General features: G+C 46.5%; 1 pseudogene; it reads right to left on the bottom strand.

Annotated features, from left to right (window-relative positions):
• Window positions 1-1110: 1110 nt before the first annotated feature.
• On the bottom strand, window positions 1111-20419 carry LOC132585793 (cytochrome P450 2K6-like; annotated as a pseudogene).
• Window positions 20420-21999: the final 1580 nt, after the last annotated feature.

Raw genomic sequence — 21999 nt, 5'->3', positions numbered from 1 at the left:
GGCCCATCCAGTCCAACACTCTGTGTCACATAAGAACATAAGAGAAGCCATGCTGGATCAGGCCAATTGGCCATCCAGTCCAACCCTCTGTGTCAAACAGTGGCCAAAAACCCAAGTGCCATCAGGAGGTCCACCAGTGGGGCTAGAAGCCCTTCCACTGTGCCTGCCCCCCCAGCACAAGAATACAGAGCATCACTGCCCCAGACAGAGAGTTCCAACAAATAGATCAGATATCTATTGGAAGAAATAGATCAGATATCCACATTTTAGCCTCACTTTCAACCTGGTTTTGGGACAGAATGGGACAAAACCAGTGGAAATCGAACCCAATAATTCTTCGAGAAGCTTTCAGTGCTGTTGAGAATGGCGTCCTTTTGGAGTGGTTCTCTCAGAAGGGTACTGGGAGCGCTATGCTGTGATTGTTGTGTTCTCACTTGGAGAACAGGTTTCAGAAGGAGACAGATTCTGGAATATGTGGGATCAAGTGGGATAGCTATTGTGTTTTCCATGCTGTTCAATATTAGCATAAAAGTTCTGGAGGAGGTTGTCTGGTGATTCAGATTGGGCCCAACCTAAATGAGTTGATTCCCAATGTTCTCCTGTTCAGTGGAAGTTCTGAACTGTCATCTGAAGTGGGTGAAGAGCCGGCAGTTTAGGAGCCAGTTGCAAGTATTTGTTAGTATTACATAAAAGGTACACAAGCCGAGGTAAACTGGTATACTGGCGAATTGTTTTTTATTAGGACAAACGTTGACAGCTTGAATATGCACAGTGTTTGATAATTGAAACGACAGATACATAACTGTCAGAATCCCTCCCAGGTCTTCCGCCATGTATCAATGTGTGCTTTATATTATAGGCTATCAGGCCTCATTTTGGTCAGGTGTGCACAGGAGCGGCGTTCCGGAAACCTCTAAATTTTAACACATCTGTGTTAAATGTGTTAATACAAGAAGCCAGACACAGAAACAATGTTCTCGTAGAGCAAATAATTCAATAATTGAAGTACAAATTTTGCACTATGTCTCTTCCAAGGGTTCCACAGATAGGTATATGAAACATAAAGATTTGTGAAAAACGTAATCTGGTTCTAGTGTACCAGAAATTTCTTTATAATGAAAGAAAAGTTCCAGAAGAGGAGGATGGTGCGCAGAGGAAGCTAAACTTGCTTGGATTAGAGCATGGCAAAGCACAGATACTGAAGGCCATTGGAGGTGTTATTAATCCAGCTCCAGGGGTCAGGTCCAGGTCTTCTTTCGACATCCCAGGGGCTGGATGGAAGGTGAATCTCTGCAGGAGACTCACAAAGAAGAGGAAAAGCTCCATTTTGGCAAGGTTCTCTCCAGCACACGCTCGCCGACCTGTAATAAGGGAGATGAGGCAGAAAAGCCCTGTTTATTGAGCTTCTTTATCACACTTTTGTACCATTTCCCCCATAGAATGATGGCCAAAGGCATTTACCATAGAACACATGTAAGTGACTATGAAGTTCTCTGAAGCACATAGGAACACAATGATGAAGGGTACTGAGGAAGAACACGGATCTTGAGTGAATAATTGAGAAATGGCTTCCAAGTAAATAGGTTTGGGTACCTGATCTATTAATGAAGCCCACAGTGATCAATCTAAAAGGGAGTTACCTGCAGAGAAAGGCAGGAAGGCCTCTCTCTTGACAAACTTTCCTTCGGAATCAAGGAAGTGCTCAGGATAGAACTGAAAGGGTTTCTCCCACTCGGATTCATCATACAGCACAGAGTACAATAATGGGATGATATGCGTCCCCTGCAAAGGCAAATCAATGAGTTGAAGGAAATGAAGATGGCCCATCAAGTACATTAACTATCCTTCAGACAAAGAAAATGCCATCTTAGTAACAGAGTTAACATGATAATTCAAATGCAATGAAAGCAAAAATTAAAAAAAAAAATGACTTGGATGGACAGCGTTTTCAGAATTTGACATTTTCGTCACAATCCAGGCAAAGTCAAACACATCTCCATTGCTTGCACAAGACAAATCTATAGGATATAGAAACTTCGTTAACTGGCTCTTATTCCACAAGACTAAATGCTGGTTGCAACAAATACACAGATGTGTTATATTCAGCTGAACAATGAATGTAAAGCAAAGAACGATCACCTTTGGGATGAAGTAGTCTCTAAAGGTGACATCTGCACTGGTGGCACGTGGCATGCCGAAAGGGACAATATCAGCAAACCTCTGAACCTCGTGAATCACCGCATCCGTGTAGGGCAGTTTTGCTCGGTGCTCCATCCGTGGCTGAGCTGATCCGATTACCTTTGTTTATTTCTTCTTGCACTTTCTCTGAGAAAACAGAATATCCCCCCCCCCCCCCCAATGAATTAAATTTCTCAAAGATTTCAGGTTTTCACGGCTGGTAACATCATTAGGGTTTGTAGAATCTTTCGGATCAAGTGCCGTGTTCTACTGGAGAATTGCGTACAAGAATGGAAAACACCAAAAGGCTAAACACAGACTTTTTCTTTTCTTGCTGGTGGCAGATGAATGAAAATGAGTAGTGCAGACTTAATGGGGGCTGCAGGAAATTTGGCAAAAAAGTATTCCGAGGACTTAGATATTGATGAGTTTAAATGTGTTATCAAAGAAATAGCAGCTCTCCAGCAGCCCTGGCCTCACTCAATGCACAGCAGCCAAGAAGGTCTGAGTGCCTGCTCCAGCTGCAACGCCACTGAGGATGTTCTCTGCAGCTGAGAACAAAACGTCTGGAAGGAAAACTTTCTCCAGTAGAACACGGCACTTGATCCCGAAAGATTCTACAAACCCTAATTAAATTTCTGTTTCAGATATGAATGATTCTCAAAGTATACTGGGGCCATTTTAGTCGGTATAAATGGATCTTGCATTCTGCTCTTGAAAAAGTGCCCCAGTCAGGGATCTGGTGACAGAGGAAGCCTAGGGCTGTGATATCCAAGAGACCTCAACAGAGGATGTCGGGATCTCGAGGCCACTTCAGCACCTCTCGTAGAGACTATCTTACACCCGGCCTGAGAAAGCATTGCAATGGGTATGAGTGTGTGGAGCTTGAACCTGGGCACATGCTTCCATTGGCAGGAATTAACAGTCTGGGGCAGTGTATTAAGATCTGGCCCACCTAATGGTAGCCAGATCTGACACAGAGTCTCATGTTACTGCTTATGTTTGTCAAATAAACCAACCTTATTGGAACCACAGAGAGGCTTGGTCAGTGAGGACTAACACTGAGCTGACAAATCTAATATGCTAACCCAGGGTTTCCCAAACTCCCTCCCCCCACATTGCCCGGTTCCTTCCCGTAGCCTGGGCAGAGGATGATCAGGGAGGGATACAGACACTGTGCACTGGCCAGGAGCTTTCCTCGTCCTTCTGTGATGTTTCTGAACATCAGAGAGGGACGGGGTGGGCCTCTGGCCAACACGCAGTCTCAATATCGCTCCCTGATCGTTCTCTGGGTGGAGGATGATTAGAGAGCTCTACAGACACTGCGTGCATGCAGCGCCAAAGATAAATAGAGAGAAGAGGGGGCTGTCAGGCCGCCCCTGGCAACCCAGTATTGAGGCTTCCATGGCCCGGTACCAGGTCGCGACCCTGCAAATGGGAAACGCTGTGCTAATCAGATTGGAAGCATGGCATTCAAATTTGAAAACTATTGCTTTCATTAACTGTGATAATGAACAGTAAGATGTTCCAGTTCTTGCTACAGTTCCAGCATCAAAGACTTCCTCTCTTCCTCACATTGCTTCTCAAACTACTGCTATGAATGTACAGGAAGATCCCAATGCTATTTTTCTCATCGAAACTGAGGATTCCTCTCTCAGACCCGTGAACCCTGTAGAACTACTTGTCATAGTGGAGCAAAACACACATATAATCAGCCTAATGAAGAGAATTCTACAGAAGTTTATATTAGAATAAAAATTCTTACTTTCCAACATCGGGAGAGGGAAAGATGGCATCTTGATGTATAGCCATGCTTTGAATCACTCTAAGGCTGTTTTAAGAGACCAGGGGTGGCCAAACTGCAGCTCAGGAACCACAAATGACTCTTTCACACATATTGTGTGGCTCTCAAATCCCCTACAGCCCCATTGGCCAGCTTGGAGAAGGCATTTGTCTCTTTAAATCACTTCTCCATGCTAAGCCAGTCAATGACTTGGAGAATAAATGTAAAGGTTACTTTGTTTCTACCTCTCCCTTCCTCCTCCCTCCCATATCTATTTTCCTTCCTTCCTTCCGTCCTTCCTTCCTTCCTTCCTTCCTTCCTTCCTTCCTTCCTTCCTTCCTTCCTTCCTTCCTTCCTTCCTTCCTTCCTTCCTTCCTTCCTTCCTTCCTTCCCCCCTCCACCTCTCCCATCTCCCTCCCTCTAACATCTGGTATTTATGCTCTCACTTATTCTATGTGACTCTTACATTTAGCAAGTTTGGCCACCTCTGTAATAGATCCTTGCTGTTTTAATAATCCTTGCATGAATGGCTCATTCAAATTTCCCTCGGTAGTAGAAACCTGTTTTTGTCTAGAAATGTGTTCATTTGTTAATATACGAATTCTCATAAGATGAGGAGGGGAAAACGAAGCATGACAAGCTCAGATCTGTGCTCACCAGCAAAGACTACTGATCAATTAAGAATCAATGATATAATTTAAGGACTCTGTAAGTAAAATATCAGCTTTCTTTGCTCTTCCCTCATTAAATAGATGTGTGAACTTTGAAACAGGGGAAGATTTATCTCCTCAGTCATCCTTAAATTGCCATTTCTGTATTCCTCCTGATTCTCCTAATTACCAGAGGAAGGCAATCCAACACGCCTGTGTGGGAGCAAGGAATGTGGACTGAATTCTCAGAACGACTTTTTAAACTGGAATTTAAAGAAGATCACTGTCTCCTTACTGGTGAGACAGTTGTGTCAATTTTCCAGCAACTGAATCATATCTCCTTTCAACGTAATCAGCTAAGTCACAGACTGAGCTCCTCCACTCAGAAGGTTTTGAGCTCCTTGTCTTCTTCAAAGTAGTACAGAGAACGAGAAAATAAATAAGCCCAGAAATAAAGTTTTCCTGCAGAAGTCATAATACAACCCACAACCAGAGGAATAAAGGGATGCAGGAAGAAATCTAATTATGCAGATTGCAAAGTAACGAGACAGCAATTTACTTTACAGAAAATTGTCTGAATCATAAGCACTAGTGAAATCAAAGAGATATCTATTTTTTAAGCCAGACTTCAGGGAAAACTCTGTGGTTTATCCAAATGCACACAGGTGGAAACTGGAAGAGACAGTAGTAGTGGATTGCTGATGAAGTCCCCCCCTCCCATGAGTTCCCTCCTTCCCTCATCACTGATGCAACTGTAGAAGAGAATTCAACCCAACCATTCTGTAACATTACACTACATTTGTTTGTTGATTGCTATTGAAGTCTTTAGACCAAACAGAAGTATAACTCACTGGTTCATTTTGTTCTTCCTCATTCGGGTAACATCCAACAGCAACCTCAGGTTTTTCTCCATTCTCAAGAGGAAACAGCCAGTTTGGTGTATAGAGGTTAAGTGTGTGGACTCTTATCTGGGAGATTCCCCACTCCTCCACTTCCCGGGTTTGATTCCCCACTCCTCCACTTAACAGCTGCTAGAATGGCCTTGGGTTAGCCATAGTTCTCGCAGGAGTTGTCCTTGAAAGGGCAGCTGCTGTGAGAGCCCTCTCAGCCCCACCCACCTCACAGGGTGTCTGTTGTGAGGGGAGAAGATATAGGAGATTGTAAGCTGCTCTGAGTCTCTGATTCAGAGAGAAGGGCGGGGTATAAATCTGCAGTCTTCTTCTTCTTCTATGTATAACTGGAGAATAATGGAAACCAAACAATGGAAGGGACTTACTCTGAATTTCAGGGTACTTCATCATCAGCAACAGGCCCCAACGCAAAGTAGTCGAAGTGGTCTCCATGCCAGCGCCAAATAAATTCTCCACAAGAACTTCTAGGTTTTCATTATGGAAAAATCTGTTGCTCTGATACTTGTTCTTTTCCTAAGAGAAAAGACAAAAAGAAATCATCCCTTTCCTTTTCTATGTCCAATTAAAACTCTACGGGTAAATACCTCGAGCAGTTTTCATTTGCAATTTCCATTCTGAATAGACAAAAGTGATACTTAAAAAAAAAAAAAATCGCATTCCAAGTTAAATCAGAATTTTGATCTGAATGAGACCACCCTGCTTGGATGAGAATTGTAGAAATTCAGCTACCACAGCAAAATGAAGCAGCATCTTAGGGTGGAATATAAAGGACTGTCGGAGTTGGCCACCTGGACTTCAGCAGCAGAACCTGGTCTGCCCCGCCCCAGTGTCATTGCGAGCTCAGACAAACCGGGAATGGAGATGGGAGCCTTGCTCAGAAGCCAAGCATCTGACCCAGGGTTTGTTGTGCCTTGCCTTACCTTCAGTGCTGGAGGCTGGCTAGCGAAAGAGTTTTGGCGGATGATACAACAAGAAATCTCCAAAATTTTGGGTTACGACTTCAAGAAAACAGCAGAGACTTTTTTGCTTGGTTTACAATTAGAAAAATCTCCAAAGGAAGATAGGACTTTAATTTGGTACCTGCTCTCAGCTGCTAGGACATTGTATGCGCAGCTGTGGAAACAAGGGAAAAAAATACCAGAGAAATGGGACTGGATTATGAAAGTCTTATCGTGGAGTGAGATGGACAAATTAACTAAAACTTTAAGAGACTATGATTTAGACATATTCAAAAAGGAGTGGAAGAAATTTAAAGAATACATCGAGAAAGAGTGGAACGTAAAAAGACATTGGACAATTTTTTAGTATGAATGAGAAAAGAAAAGTGTTGAACTTTGATGGTTAAAGGTACCTTTATAATGAAACTCAAATATATAACTTCGGGGAAGTCAAGCAATGGAGGGAGGGAGGGTTGAAATATCATATGGGTTAGAGATAGAAAAGACATAACTAAATATTGTAACCATATGTTATTAATAAATTGTTAAAACACAAATGCTGGAGGCTGGCTACTTGGGGCCCCATCAGCAGTGCAGCCCCCACAAGACCCCGAGCAAATGCGAAACATGGCCGGGTACGGCAGAAGCCCAGGATGGCCAGGCAGTGGAGGGACTCACCTACCAAATGAGTGCCACAAGGCCTGAGCAGCCAGAGGGCTGAATGCATGAGGACCTGGGCTCACTTTGTAGCAGGAGCTGCTTTGCATATTAGGCCACACACCCCTTGATGTAGCCAGACACAAGGGGGTGGAGCATGAGAAAAAGGGGGCTGGAGAGTAAGAGTAACTTTTACTACACCAATGAGGAGAAAGGAAAGATGATAGATGGGGAAGGCAGGCACTGACAGGAGCACTGTCAGTGGGGAGGGACGGTGGCTCAGTGGTAGAGCATCTGCTTGGTAAGCAGAAGGTCCCAGGTTCAATCCCTGGCATCTCCAAAAAAGGGTCCAGGCAAATAGGTGTGAAAAACCTCAGCTTGAGACCCTGGAGAGCTGCTGCCAGTCTGAGAAGACAATACTGACTTTGATGGACCAAAGGTCTGATTCAGTATAAGGCAGCTTCATATGTTCATATGTTCACTGTTGGGAGGGGTGTGGAGGAATGAGCAATAAAAGGGGAAAGATGCTGACAGCCAGGGAGGAAGAGAACTCAGAGGCTGGGAGATGAGTGGGGGGGGGGGGGGGAGGGAGGGAGAGAGAGAGAGAATGTGTGCTAGCTACTAGGGGTGTGTATTTGATTTGCCTGAACCGAATAAACCTCCGAATCCCCCCTGATTCGAAAGTATATGGCGCCGTATGCTTCCGAATCCAATTGGAAGCCATTATATGGGAGCCCATATACTTCCAAATTAATATTCAGAAGTATACAGAAGTCCGTAGAAAAGGTGGGAAAGGAGCTTCTGCAGCCTCAGGGGAGCTGCTTGCCTCCTTTCCCGCCTTTGGAAGCCTTTTCCTGCCTCTCCCATAGCCGCCCTGGGATCAGGGAGGGAAGGGGAGGGGGAAAGGAGCCCCAGCAGCCAATCCAAAGCATGCATTTGCAAAATGCATTGGAAATGCATGCTTTGCAGGGCAGTTGTGTCAAGTTTTTTTCTGTTTTAAAAGGATTCTGTGTTTGATTTGTTGCTGTTGTGTTGTGCTGCTGTTGTTCCTTTTCTCTTCTGGTTCTTGGGCGGGGTGCTGTTTGGCCTAAATTTCATTGTTAAAAATGTCACTTTTTAAACAATTGAGTTTGTTGGCCTTTTCTCAGTGATTTGGATCTGTTGTTGTTGGTTGGTCTGAGGGTGCTTTCGGTTTGGCTAGTGCCACTAAATAGGCTGTCCCACTAATAAGGGTGTCTCCTGTATATACGGCTATTTCGAGTACCAGTATTTGGAAATATATGGTATTCCGAATATTTTGGCCCCGTATATTTCCGAATCCGATTTTTTCCGAATTTTTTTTTTGGCACACCCCTACTAGCCACCCTTACTCCAAGAGAGGCTCCTACAGAGTGCAATTAACTCCGTAGTCCTCATTGCTGAGGCCAATGGGTTCTGCTGCTCAGCTTCCCTGGCACAGCTGAGGGGGCATGGGCTGAGGATGCCACAAGGACATTCCAATAAAATATGATCAATTGTATCTACTCTACCAAGCAAGCCATAACAAATCCCATCAGAGCAGGGAAGATGCAAACAGCTACCTGTCAGCCAGTTCAGGGTAAGCAATAACAATTCCTGTGCATTCCTGCTCAAAAAAATGCCCTGGGTCTCTCCAGGATCCTTCATTTGCACTTCCTCACGTCCCGATTGGCCAGTTCTAAGCATACAGCCAATCAGAATGTAGGCATCAGGATCTTGGAGAGTAATGGAAACATGCTTCAAGCTCAGCCTTACCTATATACTTGCATAACACTGTCTCTCATAAACAGATCTTTTTTTGTAGCAGGAACTCCTTTGAATATTGGGCCACACACCCCTGATGTAGCCAGTCCTCCTGGACTTTACAGTAGGCTCTGAACTAAGATTGGCTACATCAGGAGTGTGTGGCCTAATATGCAAAGAAGTTCCTTCTACAAAAAAGCCCTGTTCATAAACATCATTAAATGGGCATTTGTTCTATCAAACTGTATTGAATGTCCAAGAGTTCTCGTATTATGAGAAAGGGAGAAAAGTACTTCTTTCTCTACCTTCTCTATTCCATGAATAATCCTGTTAACCTCTATCATGTCACCCCTCAGTTGACATTTCTCCAAGCTAAAGAGCCCCAAGAGTTTTAACCTTTCTTCATAGGGAAAGCGTTCCAACCCTTTTATCATTCTAGTTGCCTTTTTCTGGACTTTTCCCAATGCTGTAATATCTTTTTTGAGGTGCGGTGACCAGAACTGTACACAGTATTCCAAATGAGGCCGCACCATCGATTTATACAGGGGTATTATGATACTGGTTGATTTGTTTTCAATTCCCTTCCTAATTATTCCCAGCATGGCATTGGCCTTTTTTATTGCAATCGCATACTGACTCGACATTTTCAGTGAGTTATCTGCCAAAGCACCCCCTGAGCGACATACGACTGAATCGCACAGAAGCATCTTATTGGCATGTGGCTGCTCTACTTTGGGGCAGCAGTTTGGGATGCCTCTAGCGCATGTGAAGCTCCCTGTCTGTACCCAGCCTAACTTCGTTCTATTTAGGGTTGCCAAGTCCAATTCAAGAAATGTCTGGGGACTTTGGGGTGGAGCCAGGAGGCTTTGGGGGTGGAGCCAGGAGGCTTTGGGGCGGAGCCAGGAACAAGGGTGTGGCACGCATTATTGAACTCCAAGGGAGTTCTGACCATCACATTTAAAGGGACAGCACACCTTTTTAAATGTCTTCCTTCCATAGGAAATAATGAAGGATAGGGGCACCTTCTTTTGGGGCTCATAGAATTGGACCCCCTGGTCCAATCATTTTGAAACTTGGGGGGTACTTTGGGGAGAGGCACTAGATACTATACTGAAAATATGGTGCCTCTACCTCAAAAAACAGCTCCCCCAGAGTCCCCAAAACCTCCAGATCAATTCCCCATTATACCCTCTGAGAATCGATCTCCACATAGGGAATAATGAAGTGCCCAGCAGACATTTCCTCCTCCCCGCCTGTTTCTGGTGACTCTGAAGTGAGGGATTGGCCTCTCTACTCACGAGTTGCTGCCAACTTCTTCAAAGTAACACAGACACCCCATCCCAAGAGGAAGCCTTTCAATTGGAGACTGAAGCCTCCAGAGGTGGAAAGGCACATGGCCCTCTGGGGGTGGGGCTTCCCCCCACCGGCCAGCTGACTGGGGGTGGGAAGGAGCCTGGGAAAACGGAAGAACCCCCACTGGTACCTGGGGATTGGCAAGCCTAGTTCTATTGCTTCAGACTAACACAGCTACCTGCCTGGATCTATAACAGTGGGTGAGAGAAGTTCACCTATGATTATCGGCACGTTTACCTCTTGCTGTTGGATTAGAAAAGCATCGATGAAGCTTCTCTGGTCATTCACATCCAGTTTTTTGAGGTGTTCTATGAAGATGGTCTGTATGAAGGCATATAGTTCTTTCATATTCTTTTCAGCACTCTTGTAACCACCAGAGAGAAAACGCAGAGCAGGAAATATGCTGCACAGCTGCAAGAATAAAATATGAGAAAGGAAAAGATTTAAAAATTCCCATTAGTTGTTGTAGGTTTTCAGGGCTGTATGGCCATGGTCTTGGCATAGTAGTACCTGATGTTTCACCAGTGGCTGTGACCAGCATCCTCAGAGATACAACACAGAACATACCTCTGAGGATGCCAGTCACAGCTGCTGGCGAAATGTCAGGTACTACTATGCCAAGACCATGGCCATAAAGTCTGGAAAACGTACAACAACTAATGAACTCCAGCCATAAAAGCCTTTGACAACATAAAAAATCCCCAAATTAGACTTCTGAGGCAGAAATCTCAATGGTGTTTTGAAGATTTCCTTTGACGCTATACCACCCAAACCTTCTTGCTGGTTTCCAAGCTGGTTTAGGGTTACCAGACTCTTCGATCGTCAGGAGATTAGGAACAGGGATATTGGTGGGTTGCTGGCATTGCATGCACTATGACATCACTTCCAGGAAATACCTCAAATGACATCACTCTATGTGCGACATCAACAGCTTTTAAATCTTTCTCCCACTAATGGGGAGAAAGCAATACAGTTTGCCTGAGTTCCTTGCAACAATTAAAGTGGTACTACAGTCTGAAAGGACCATTACTACAGACTACAGTCTGAAAGGACCATTACTACAGTCTGAAAGGACCATTACTACAGTCTGAAAGGACTGCTCCATCTATTTTCCTAAAAACTTCAAATAAGTTGGAAATTTCTCCGAACAAGTTTTGTAGCTGCTATGAAGTCTTTTTTCAACAAACAATTTGCATTATGATGAAACCTATTTTTAGCCATAATACACACACAAAAAAATAGTGTTTAGAATCGGAATTGTCTTGAGGGAAAAAAACAGTATTATATAACAAATAAAAATCAAACAAATGAATACAAACAAAGGTAAAAAAAATAATCTCAGCCATACAACAGGAAGGGAACACAATGGCACTACGCTCAAAAAAACTTACTACGGTCTAAAAGTCATACAATAGCCAATAATTGAACTAGGGTTGCCAAGTCCAATTTAAGAAATAGCTGGGGACTTTGGGGTGGAGCCAGGAGACATAAGGGGTGGAGCCAAGATCAAGGCTGTGACAAGCATAATTGAACTCCAAAAGGAGTTCTGGCCATCACATTGAAAGGGACGGCACACCCTTTTCAATGTCTTCCTTCCATAGGAAATAATAAAGAATAGGGGCACCTTCTTTTGGGGCTCATAGAATTGGACCCCCTGGTCCAATCTTTTGAAACTTGGGAGGTACTTTGGAGAGAAGCACTAGATGCTATACTGAAAATTTGGTGCCTCTACCTCAAAAAATAGCGCCCCCAGAGCCCCGCAGATCAATTCTCCATTGTTTTCTATGGGAATAAATCTCCATAGGGAATAACAGAGTTCCCAGCAGACATTTCGCTCCCCTCCCCCCGCTTTCTGACGACCCTGAAGCGGGGGAGGGCCTCCAAACCGGGGGATCCCCTGCCCCCACCTGGGGATTGGCAACCCTAAATTGAACACCAAGGTCCTAACCACCAAAGAGGAATTAGAATAACAGAATTTCTTTACAAACAATGCGTTCAGCAACCAAACTAGCATAAAAGGGATCTTTATCAATTTACTCAAGGATAGGAAACCATTTTGCTACATATAGGCCTGATAAGGTTCAGACTGAGCTAAACCAGTGGATATTTTCTCCATGATAATATGATCCCATACCTGGGGCTTTTCTTTGTAGCAGGAACTCCCTTGTGTATTAAGCCACACACCCCTGATGTAGCCAGTCCTTCAAGAGTGTACAGGGGTCTTATCACAGGGCCTACTGTAAGCTCTTGGAGGATTGGCTACATCAAGGGTGTGTGGCCTAATACGCAAAGGAGTTCCTGCTACAAAAAAGCCCTGCCCATACCTCGTTAATACTATGAAGTCTTAAGTTTGTGCAGTGAGTCTTTAAGGGCATGAATATCTCCATAGTCCTGCCTGTACTGTTTGTACTGGTATTTCAAGCATGTTCAAACTAAATTTAAAATAGTTTACCATGACTGAGGGACTTCGAAACAACCGGGAGTTTTCATTCATCAAGTTCAGTAATCTCATAAACGTGGGATCTTTGTATTCATATCGCTTGCCGAGTATTATGGTTACTATAATATTGGCAACAGCAGCATTCATGATTATAGTAGTTTCAAATGATTTTCCTACAGAACAAATATTAAAATGAAAACATGATGTTATGGAATCAAAGTCAGGATTCCTTGTGCCTCATTCATTAGCTTGCATATGCTTGGTTAGCACTTATCATCCAATCTGTGCTGACTCAGAATGCTCTGCAGTGTGCAGGGGGGGAATTCTAGTTTGGTACACATAAAAGTAATGCAAAGCTACAAAGCCAACTCACTGAAGTGTATTGCCTCTTTAAAAGACTATTTGAGTAGGCCTCAGAGCAAGCAGAAGAGTAGGAGGGACTCAGTGCTTCTCTTCTCAGTCTCACTGTTAGCAGCCCTGCAGGAACGCAGGGCTTACTTAGAATCTGCAGAACCAGACAGCCTAGAGCTCTAGAAACAGCTTAGTTGTGCTATTCCTTATTCCAATAGCCCAGTTACCTGCCCTACTAGGCTTCCCAACCCCCCCGCCCTGGCGGGGGAACCCCGGAATAACAGGCTCCTCCCCCGCTCTCCAAAAAACCGGGGGCGGGGGGGGGAGACGGCGCCAAAACAGAGACGCTCTTTCCCTGCCAGCCTTCCCCCATCTCCTCTTCTTTCCCTCATTCCTGATTTCCCCCCCTTGCATTCTCCCGCAGACCGGCACAGTTGTTTCCCTGCCAGCCTTCCCCCTCTCCTCTTCCTTCACTCCTTCCTGATTCCCCCCCCCTTGCATTCTCCTGCAGACCCACACAGTTGTTTCCCTGCCAGCCTTCCCCTTCTCCTGTTCCTTCACACCTTCCTGATTCCCCCCCTTGCATTATCCCGCAGACCCGCACTTGTTGTTCCCTGCCAGCCTTCCCCCTCTCCTCTTCCTTCACTCCTTCCTGATTCCCCCCCTTGCATTCTCCCGCAGACCCGCACAGTTGTTTCCCTGCCAGCCTTCCCCCTCTCCTCTTCCTTCACTCCTTCCTGATTCCCCCCCTTGCATTCTCCTACAGACCCGCACAGTTGTTTCCCTGTCAGCCTTCCCCCTCTCCTCTTCCTTCACTCCTTCCTGATCCCCCCTTGCATTCTCCCGCAGACCCACACAGTTGTTTCCCTGCCAGCCTTCCCTTCTCCTGTTCCTTCACTCCTTCCTGATTCCCCCCTTGCATTCTCCCGCAGACCCGCACTTGTTGTTTCCCTGCCAGCCTTCCCCCTCTCCTCTTCCTTCACTCCTTCTTGATTCCCCCCTTGCATTCTCCCGCAGACCCGCACAGTTGTTTCCCTGCCAGCCTTCCCCTTCTCCTCTTCCTTCACTCCTTCCTGATTCCCCCCTTGCATTCTCCTGCAGACCCGCACAGTTGTTTCCCTGTCAGCCTTCCCCCTCTCCTCTTCCTTCACTCCTTCCTGATTCCCCCCCTTGCATTCTCCCGCATGTAGTGTATGGCGTTCGCAGAACGCAACCAGTTCATAATGGCCACAACAGCAGAATGACATCAGTCCACCCCAGCCGTGGAGGTAACTGAGAAACATCCAGGTGCCTCCGCGCTGGGCGCAACGATCCGCCAATCACAGCTTGTGGCGGGAAATACGGCTGGTCGGCATTGGACCGGCCAGCAGGAAGAATAGTCTGGCAACTGTATATATGCGGGATCCGGCCCGCGTGCTCGCTCTCTTCCATCTTGTATTGTACCATGGAATAAACTATATTGCCCTACGCTCGTCTCCAAGTCTGGTACTTTACACCGCAGACCCGCACAGTTGTTTCCCTGTCAGCCTTCCCCCTCTCCTCTTCCTTCACTCCTTCCTGATTCCCCCCCCTTGCATTCTCCTGCAGACCCGCACAGTTGTTTCCCTGTCAGCCTTCCCCCTCTCCTCTTCCTTCACTCCTTCCTGATTCCCCCCCCCTTGCATTCTCCTGCAGACCCGCACAGTTGTTTCCCTGCCAGCCTTCCCCCTCTCCTCTTCCTTCACTCCTTCCTGATTCCCCCCCTTGCATTCTCCCGCAGACTCGCACAGTTGTTTCCCCTGCCAGCCTTCCCCCTCTCCTCTTCCTTCACTCCTTCCTGATTCCCCCCCTTGCATTCTCCTGCAGACCCGCAGCTGTTCCCTGCACCTCCATCCTTCCCCTTCTCCTCTTCCTTCACTCCTTCCTGATTCCCCCCCTTGCATTCTCCTGCAGACCCGCACAGTTGTTTCCCTGCCAGCCTTCCCCCATCTCCTCTTCTTTCCCTCATTCCTGATTTCCCCCCCTTGCATTCTCCCGCAGACTCGCACAGTTGTTTCCCTGCCAGCCTTCCCCCTCTCCTCTTCCTTCACTCCTTCCTGATTCCCCCCTTGCATTCTCCTGCAGACCCGCAGCTGTTTCCCTGCCAGCCTTCCCCTTCTCCTGTTCCTTCACTCCTTCCTGATTCCATCCCCCTTGCATTCTCCCGCAGACCCGCACAGTTGTTTCCCTGCCAGCCTTCCCCCTCTCCTCTTCCTTCACTCCTTCCTGATTCCCCCCCTTGCATTCTCCACAGACCCGCACAGTTGTTTCCCTGCCAGCCTTCCCCCTCTCCTCTTCCTTCACTCCTTCCTGATTCCCCCCCCCTGGCATTCTCCTGCAGACCTACACAGTTGTTTCCCTGCCAGCCTTCCCCTTCTCCTGTTCCTTCACTCCTTCCTGATTCCCCCCCCTTGCATTCTCCCGCAGACCCGCACTTGTTGTTTCCCTGCCAGCCTTCCCCCTCTCCTCTTCCTTCACTCCTTCCTGATTCCCCCCCCCTTGCATTCTCCCACAGACCCGCAAATGATGTTTCCCTGCCAGCCTTCCCCCTCTCCTCTTCTTTCCCTCTTTCCTGATTCCCCCCCCCCCTTGCATTCTCCTGCAGACCCGCACACGTTGTGTCCCTGCAAGCCTTCCCCCTCTCCTCTTCCTTCACTCCTTCCTGCTTTTTGTCACCCCCACTTTTGCTTTCTCCCGGGCTCAGTCGTTTCCCTCCCAGCCTTCCCCCGTCTCCTCTTCCGTTGCACTTTCCTGCTTTCTGTCACCCCCCCTGGCTTTTTGGGGGGCAAGTTGTTTTCCTGCCAGCTTTCCCCATCTTCTTTTCCTTCTCTCCTTCCTATGCCCCCCCTCTTCTGCTTTCTCCCACATTGTTTCCCTCCCAGCCTTGGTGGACGCATGGCCCCTGTGATCGTCACCTGCTAGCGGAGGAGGGGAGAGGGAGAGCGAGCGAAGAAAGGTTTGCAAAAAGTTCATTCTGCTGTTTCCTAACAAGCCACCATGCTGCTTTTCAAGGATGGCTTTTTTAAAAAATGTCTTCCCTAGATTCCCTTTTCAAAGTTGCACTTGCTTTCTTTTCTTTTCTTTTTAAAAAGAAACTCTTTAAAAATGACCTGCTTTTCTTCAGAAAGAAAGTGATAGAGGAGTTAGCCAATTTGTGATGGCCAGAACTCCCTTTGGAGTTCAATTATGCTTGTCACAGCCTTGATCTTGACTCCACCCCTAATGTCTCCTGGTTCCACCCCCAAAGTCTCCTGGCTCCATCCCCAAAGTCCCCAGATATTTCTTGAATTGGACTTGGCAACCCTATGCCCTACAGTTATTGTTAATAAAGAGGCCTTCATCCAAACGGAACTGGGTGTGACTACACAAAACTCACCTTCAAAAGATTCAAACTTCTGTACTAGGAAATGGCACTCCTCAACAATTTTGTCTTCTATGGTCTTCTTGCCCATCCCGTAGTCCCTTAATGTGCTTATCGTAAACCGCCTCATCACTTTCCAGTTCTCACCATTAGAAAAAGCAATACCTGGAGGGAAATAAGAAATGATCAGATTTATGCAGAACAGTGATTGGTTCCTCACTGTTTGGCTCTTGGACCACAGAAGGCCCATCATTCTGGTTGGAGAAACTAAAACATTCACGTATTAATGGGGACTAATATTGGGAACAGTGTTTCCTCTAAGCTGAGTTAGTGTGAGCTAGCTCACAATATTTTAGCCTCCGGCTCACACATTTTTGTCTCAGCTCAGGAAAAATGGCCCTAGAGCAAACTAATTGAAGCTGCAGCTTACAACTTTAATGCCAGTAGCTTACAACTTCAATGCTACTAGATTCACAATGGCCCTGTTCAGACGCACAGTATAATCAGATGTCGCTGCTGTTTCCTTCCGGATTTAAAGAGGCTAATCAGACAGCAACATCTGCCTCCCGGTATTAACTTGTGGTAGCCCCCCCAGATCCTTCTTGGAACCGGATTATTTTGTTACCTGCTCCTTTGCGGTGTTTTTTGATTTCTCCAGTTTCACCTTGTAGTTTTCTCCATCTGGATAGTTCGGCTGCGATATTAACCAACTTCCGGATGTCTGGAGGCTGTCCCAGAGCAAAAGGAGCCTCAGACATTCGGCTTATGGTCACCATTTTTTTTACTACTTAGCGATGTGCGCATAACCACATGGTGTTTTAACCTATGCACATGTGCTTAATGTGCGCATGCGCATAATGGTGGAGGAAAAAAAGAACTGCATGGTGCCGTCATGTGGACGGCAGAAGATGGTTTCACCGCGGAGTGATTCGAATTGCAGTATGGCAGTTTGATTGATAATATCCAGAACAAAATATTTGGAACAGAACCGGGTCAGTTTAACCTGGACTCAACACGCTGTGTGAACAAAAAGAAGATATTGGATTTATATCCCGCCCTCCACTCCGAAGAGTCTCGGAGCGGCTCACAATCTCCTCTACCTTCCTCCTCCACAACAGACACCCTGTGAGGTGGGTGGGGCTGCAGAGAGCTCTCACAGCAGCTGCCCTTTCAAGGACAACCCCTGCCAGAGCTATGGCTGACCCAAGGCCATGCCAGCAGGTGCAAGTGGAGGAGTGGGGAATCAAACCCGGTTCTCCCAGATAAGAGACCGCACACTTAACCACTGCACCAAACTGAACAGGGCCAAAGTAGAATTTTTGCTCACAAGACTCCACAGCTTAGAGGGAACATTGATTGAGAATGGGGGGGGGGGGCAGGACAGAGAAAAGTTCCTTCTTTCATTGCAAAACATTTTCAACAACAAGCAAAATCAGGACAGAAATATGGGAAATACTGCGTGTCCCTGAGAACTGAGCCAGCTCCTACCCATATAACCAGGCATGTTTCTAGGTTGCCCTTCTAGAGCTGCCAGGAAGATTTCCCAGAATTCCAGCTGCTTCTGAGACAGGCCGCAGCTTCACCCTGTTGACTCTGTTCAGGGATAGAACACTCTTCCATTATGACTGTCCTTCCCATGGTGTGAACATCAATACATCCACACCTTCCTTTACTCTCTCCCTGCAACCAGCCTCCCTATTCATTACTCAGGGACGGGGTATTGTGCTCTGCACGTGTGTGTTTGTGTAAGCTGTCGTTCAGTTACACCCATCTTACGGCAACCTCATGGTGTTCTGAAGATAAGAAACAAACAGAGGAGTTTTGCCATTGCCTGCCTCTGCATAGCAGCCTTGGTGGTCTCTCTTCCAAGTACTAACCTTGGTGGTCTTCCTTGGTGGTCTCTCTTCCAAGTACTAACCAGGACCAACCTTGCTTGGTTTCCGAGATCTGATGAGATCAGGCTACCCTGTACAGTTGGCCTTGAATTGTAAGAGCACTGCTGACGATATTAAAAAAAATGCGAAATGTTTCATCCCATGGAGAAAGTGAAAGAGCTGCATGAGGGAAGTCCTCGTATGGTGAAGATGTGAATCCATGGCCGCTGTTGTTTGTGCCTCTGTTTTTGAACCCTTTCCCATATGCTGTTTCCATTATCTCAGTTTCTTGGGGTTGTTCTTTGTCCTTCCGCTTGGGGGGGGGGGGGGGGACATAAATGCTGGTGTCAAAGCACCTTCAGCCAGCCAAGTTCTATATATCAGGGGTGGCCAACGGTAGCTCTCCAGATGTTTTTTGCCTACAACTCCCATCAGCCCCAGCCATTGGCCATGCTGGCTGAGGCTGATGGGAATTGTAGGCAAAAACATCTGGAGAGCTGCCGTCGGCCACCCCTGCTATATATGGTTGTCATATCTCATAGGATCATGTTTGGTACAGACTCTCCGTAGATGTAAGTTCTACATATGTAAGCAGGGCCAACCTTAAGGCTGTCTGGCACCCTAGGCAACTTCTGGTGCCCCACTCCACCCCACACTGATAAACAGTGTTCTCTAAACTGAGTTAGTGTGAGCTAACTCATATACCGTTTTCGCACACAGCTTACCACGCGGTCACATTCCTGTTCTCTCCGCAGCATCCATCAGATTTCCCACTATCTACGCCAAAGTTACAGGAAGTGCCGCAGCTTTTGCGTAGCAAACGTTAACTGGGTTTTAACGGTTTACGTTTGCTACGCAAAAGCCGCGGCACTTCCTGTAACTCTGGCGCAGATAGTGGGAAATCTGATGGACGCTGCGGAGAGAACAGGAACGTGACTGTATGGTAAGCTGTGTGCGAAAACGGTAACAGTTTTTTAGCCTCCGGCTCACACATTATTGCCTTATCTCAGGAAAGATGTTCCCAGAGCAAGCTAATTTATGCAATAGCTCACAACTTTAATGCCAGTAGCTCACAAAGTAGGATTTTTGCTCGCAAGACTACACAGCTTATTGCTGATAACCTCACTGAGTCATATGGGGAGGTGCCCAATTCGGCACCCCCCAGAAGGCCGACACCCCAGGCAATCACTTAGTTTGCTTAGGGGCAGGGCCAGCCCTGTATGTTAGTAAGGCAAGCTACTCTTTAGAAAGAAGGACCTCACCGTAGCCACGTTCAAAGTTTTCAAACACTGGGATCACAGGCCTGTCCGCAAAGGCATCTGCCTGGTTCACCAAAGCCTCCTTCACAGTCTTGTAGCCCGTCAAAATGACCATTTTTTGAAATCCCATTTGGATGCTGAAGATAGGGCCATACTGTTTAGAGAACTGAAATGAAAGGTATATGAGGAACATAGATCATCTGATAAACGATCTATAATCTATAAGGTTATAATGCAGGCTCAAATTTAGTGTTAATATTTGTTTTAACGCTAGAGGCATAACCGTTCCTATTTCTATCAGACTTTCTTGGAATATAGGGCTGGATTGGGGGGGGGCAGAGGGGGGTACTTGCCCGGGCGCCATCAGGGGGGGTGCCAATTTGGATATGGAGTCCATTCTATTCTATGGGCCCATATAGTAGAATGGACCCATAAGGGGAAACCATTTTTTAATTCCCCCCCCCCCCCTCAAAAAACATGTAGATCCGGTCCTGTTTGAATGTATTTTAGTTAAACTGTGTTCAGTTACAGCAAACAAATAAGAAGGTTACCTTCAGCATGGTTCTATAAGGCATCTTTGGATCCATTAAGTGGATGTTTCCAATGAGTGGCCATGGGCGTGGTCCTGGTGGAAGCTTTTGACTTCTGCTCTTCCAGATATGGTTCCTTTCCCAAAGGAATGCGAGTGTTAGGGCAAGCAGGAACAACACAAAAATAGGATCCATCCAATCCATTTCCTGCTAACAGGAAGTTGCTTGTCGAGGTTACAGAGAAATTTGCAATGGATTTTGATCAAGGGTTGTTTCTGTCCCCTGAAATGAGCCAAAGAGATTTGTTTATCAAGACATGGCTCAGTATAAGCTCTTACCAAACATCCAACCTATGCATTTTCTATCCCCCAATATCCTGTTTGCTTCTTTCATAAAAACCCTGTGTTTGAATGGGTGGTGTCGAATTCATCAAATGGAAACTTGATAGGACAGGTCTAAACTCTGTTGACTCCTGTCTGAATGTTCAGCTCAATATCATATGGAAGGCTAAGCTAGTTAATTATCTACTGCCATAGTTGCCAGTCATAGCTTGTTGGAGGAATTCTTTCAGGAAAATAAGAACGACACTGTATAGCTGAGGCATTTCAGTGTTAACAGAGCAATGTTCCGAGAGCCAGTTTGGTGTAGTGGTTAAGTGTGCGGACTCTTATCTGGGAGAACCGGGTTTGATTCCCCACTCCTCCACTTGCACCTGCTGGAATGGCCTTGGGTCCGCCATAGCTCTGGCAGAGGTTGTCCTTGAAAGGGCAGCTGCTGTGAGAGCCTCTTCAGCCCCACCCACCTCACAGGGTGTCTGTTGTAGGGGAGGAAGGTAAAGGAGATTGTGAGCCGCTCTGAGACTCTTCAGAGTGGAGGGCGGGATTTAAATCCAATATCGTCTTCTTCATCTTCTTCTAACTTTATGTAATGGGAATAACCCAGGGATATATAATTAGTATCGAATCAAAATGCAAACCATCATTCCCTGCATCTGTTATTATTTTGAGGGAAATGTCTGTGGTCAAAGTCTGCTTGACTTAGAAGGGCTTCTTGAAGAACTGGTTTCTCCAGTGGCTCTCCCATCCTCCAGACCTCTGCTGTAAACAAATGTAAATGTTCAGCAATTGCCCAATGAGGAAACTGGTTACCATGTCTATTGGCTGCCTATTATGTAAGCTGGCTGCTTAACATAGACCATAGACCAAAGATAAAGAAGCTGAAATAGGAAACGGCAGGTCTTGCCTGGCTGCCGGCGTAGGATCATAGATTTTTTTCCAAACGCTAGAGATCCCCCTGAGATGTGCCTAGCATGACATCACTTCCAGGTGATGTTATCGTGCCAGGCATGTCAAGATGCACCGGTGCTCTTTGGGGGTGGAGTCTCCCACCGGCCAGTTGGAGGCCCTGAAATCAGGGGAAAACCCCATCCATGGCAGGAGACTGGGAACTCTAGTGGGTGGCTAGAGTGGGTGGGTGGGTGGCTGTTAATAGCTTTCCTCAGGCACGATGCCTGTATGTTATTCCAATATGACAAATTATCATGTGAGAAAATTTCAGGCTTCGTTATGATAAAGTATTGAAACTCGGTTGTAGTTTCCCTCTCTTTATTTTAACCATTGCTATGTAACACCTCTAATGGCACCTCTTTGTAATGCTCCAAAATGTCCTGTATTCAGGGCCGGCTTGCCCACTAGGCAAACTAGGCAGTTGTCTAGGGCGCCAGGAAGTGGGGAGCACCAAATTGGGCTCCCCCCCTCCTGGTTTCCATGACAAATGCCTAGTTTGCCTGCCTGCATCTCTCCTTGCCGCTGCCTGCCCTCCCCCCAGCGCTGCACGCCACCACTGCTGCCCTCCTCCCCTTTGTTGGCCGTTCCTTCCCCCCATGGCTGGTCCTTGCCCCCCCACCGCCTATCTCCCCTTTGTCATCCATTCCTC

Source organism: Heteronotia binoei, chromosome 1 (genome assembly GCF_032191835.1).
Source record: "Heteronotia binoei isolate CCM8104 ecotype False Entrance Well chromosome 1, APGP_CSIRO_Hbin_v1, whole genome shotgun sequence".
Classification (NCBI taxonomy): Eukaryota; Metazoa; Chordata; class Lepidosauria; order Squamata; family Gekkonidae; genus Heteronotia; species Heteronotia binoei.
Note: the sequence above shows the minus strand (reverse complement) of the source record. Positions and strands in the feature narration are given on the sequence as shown.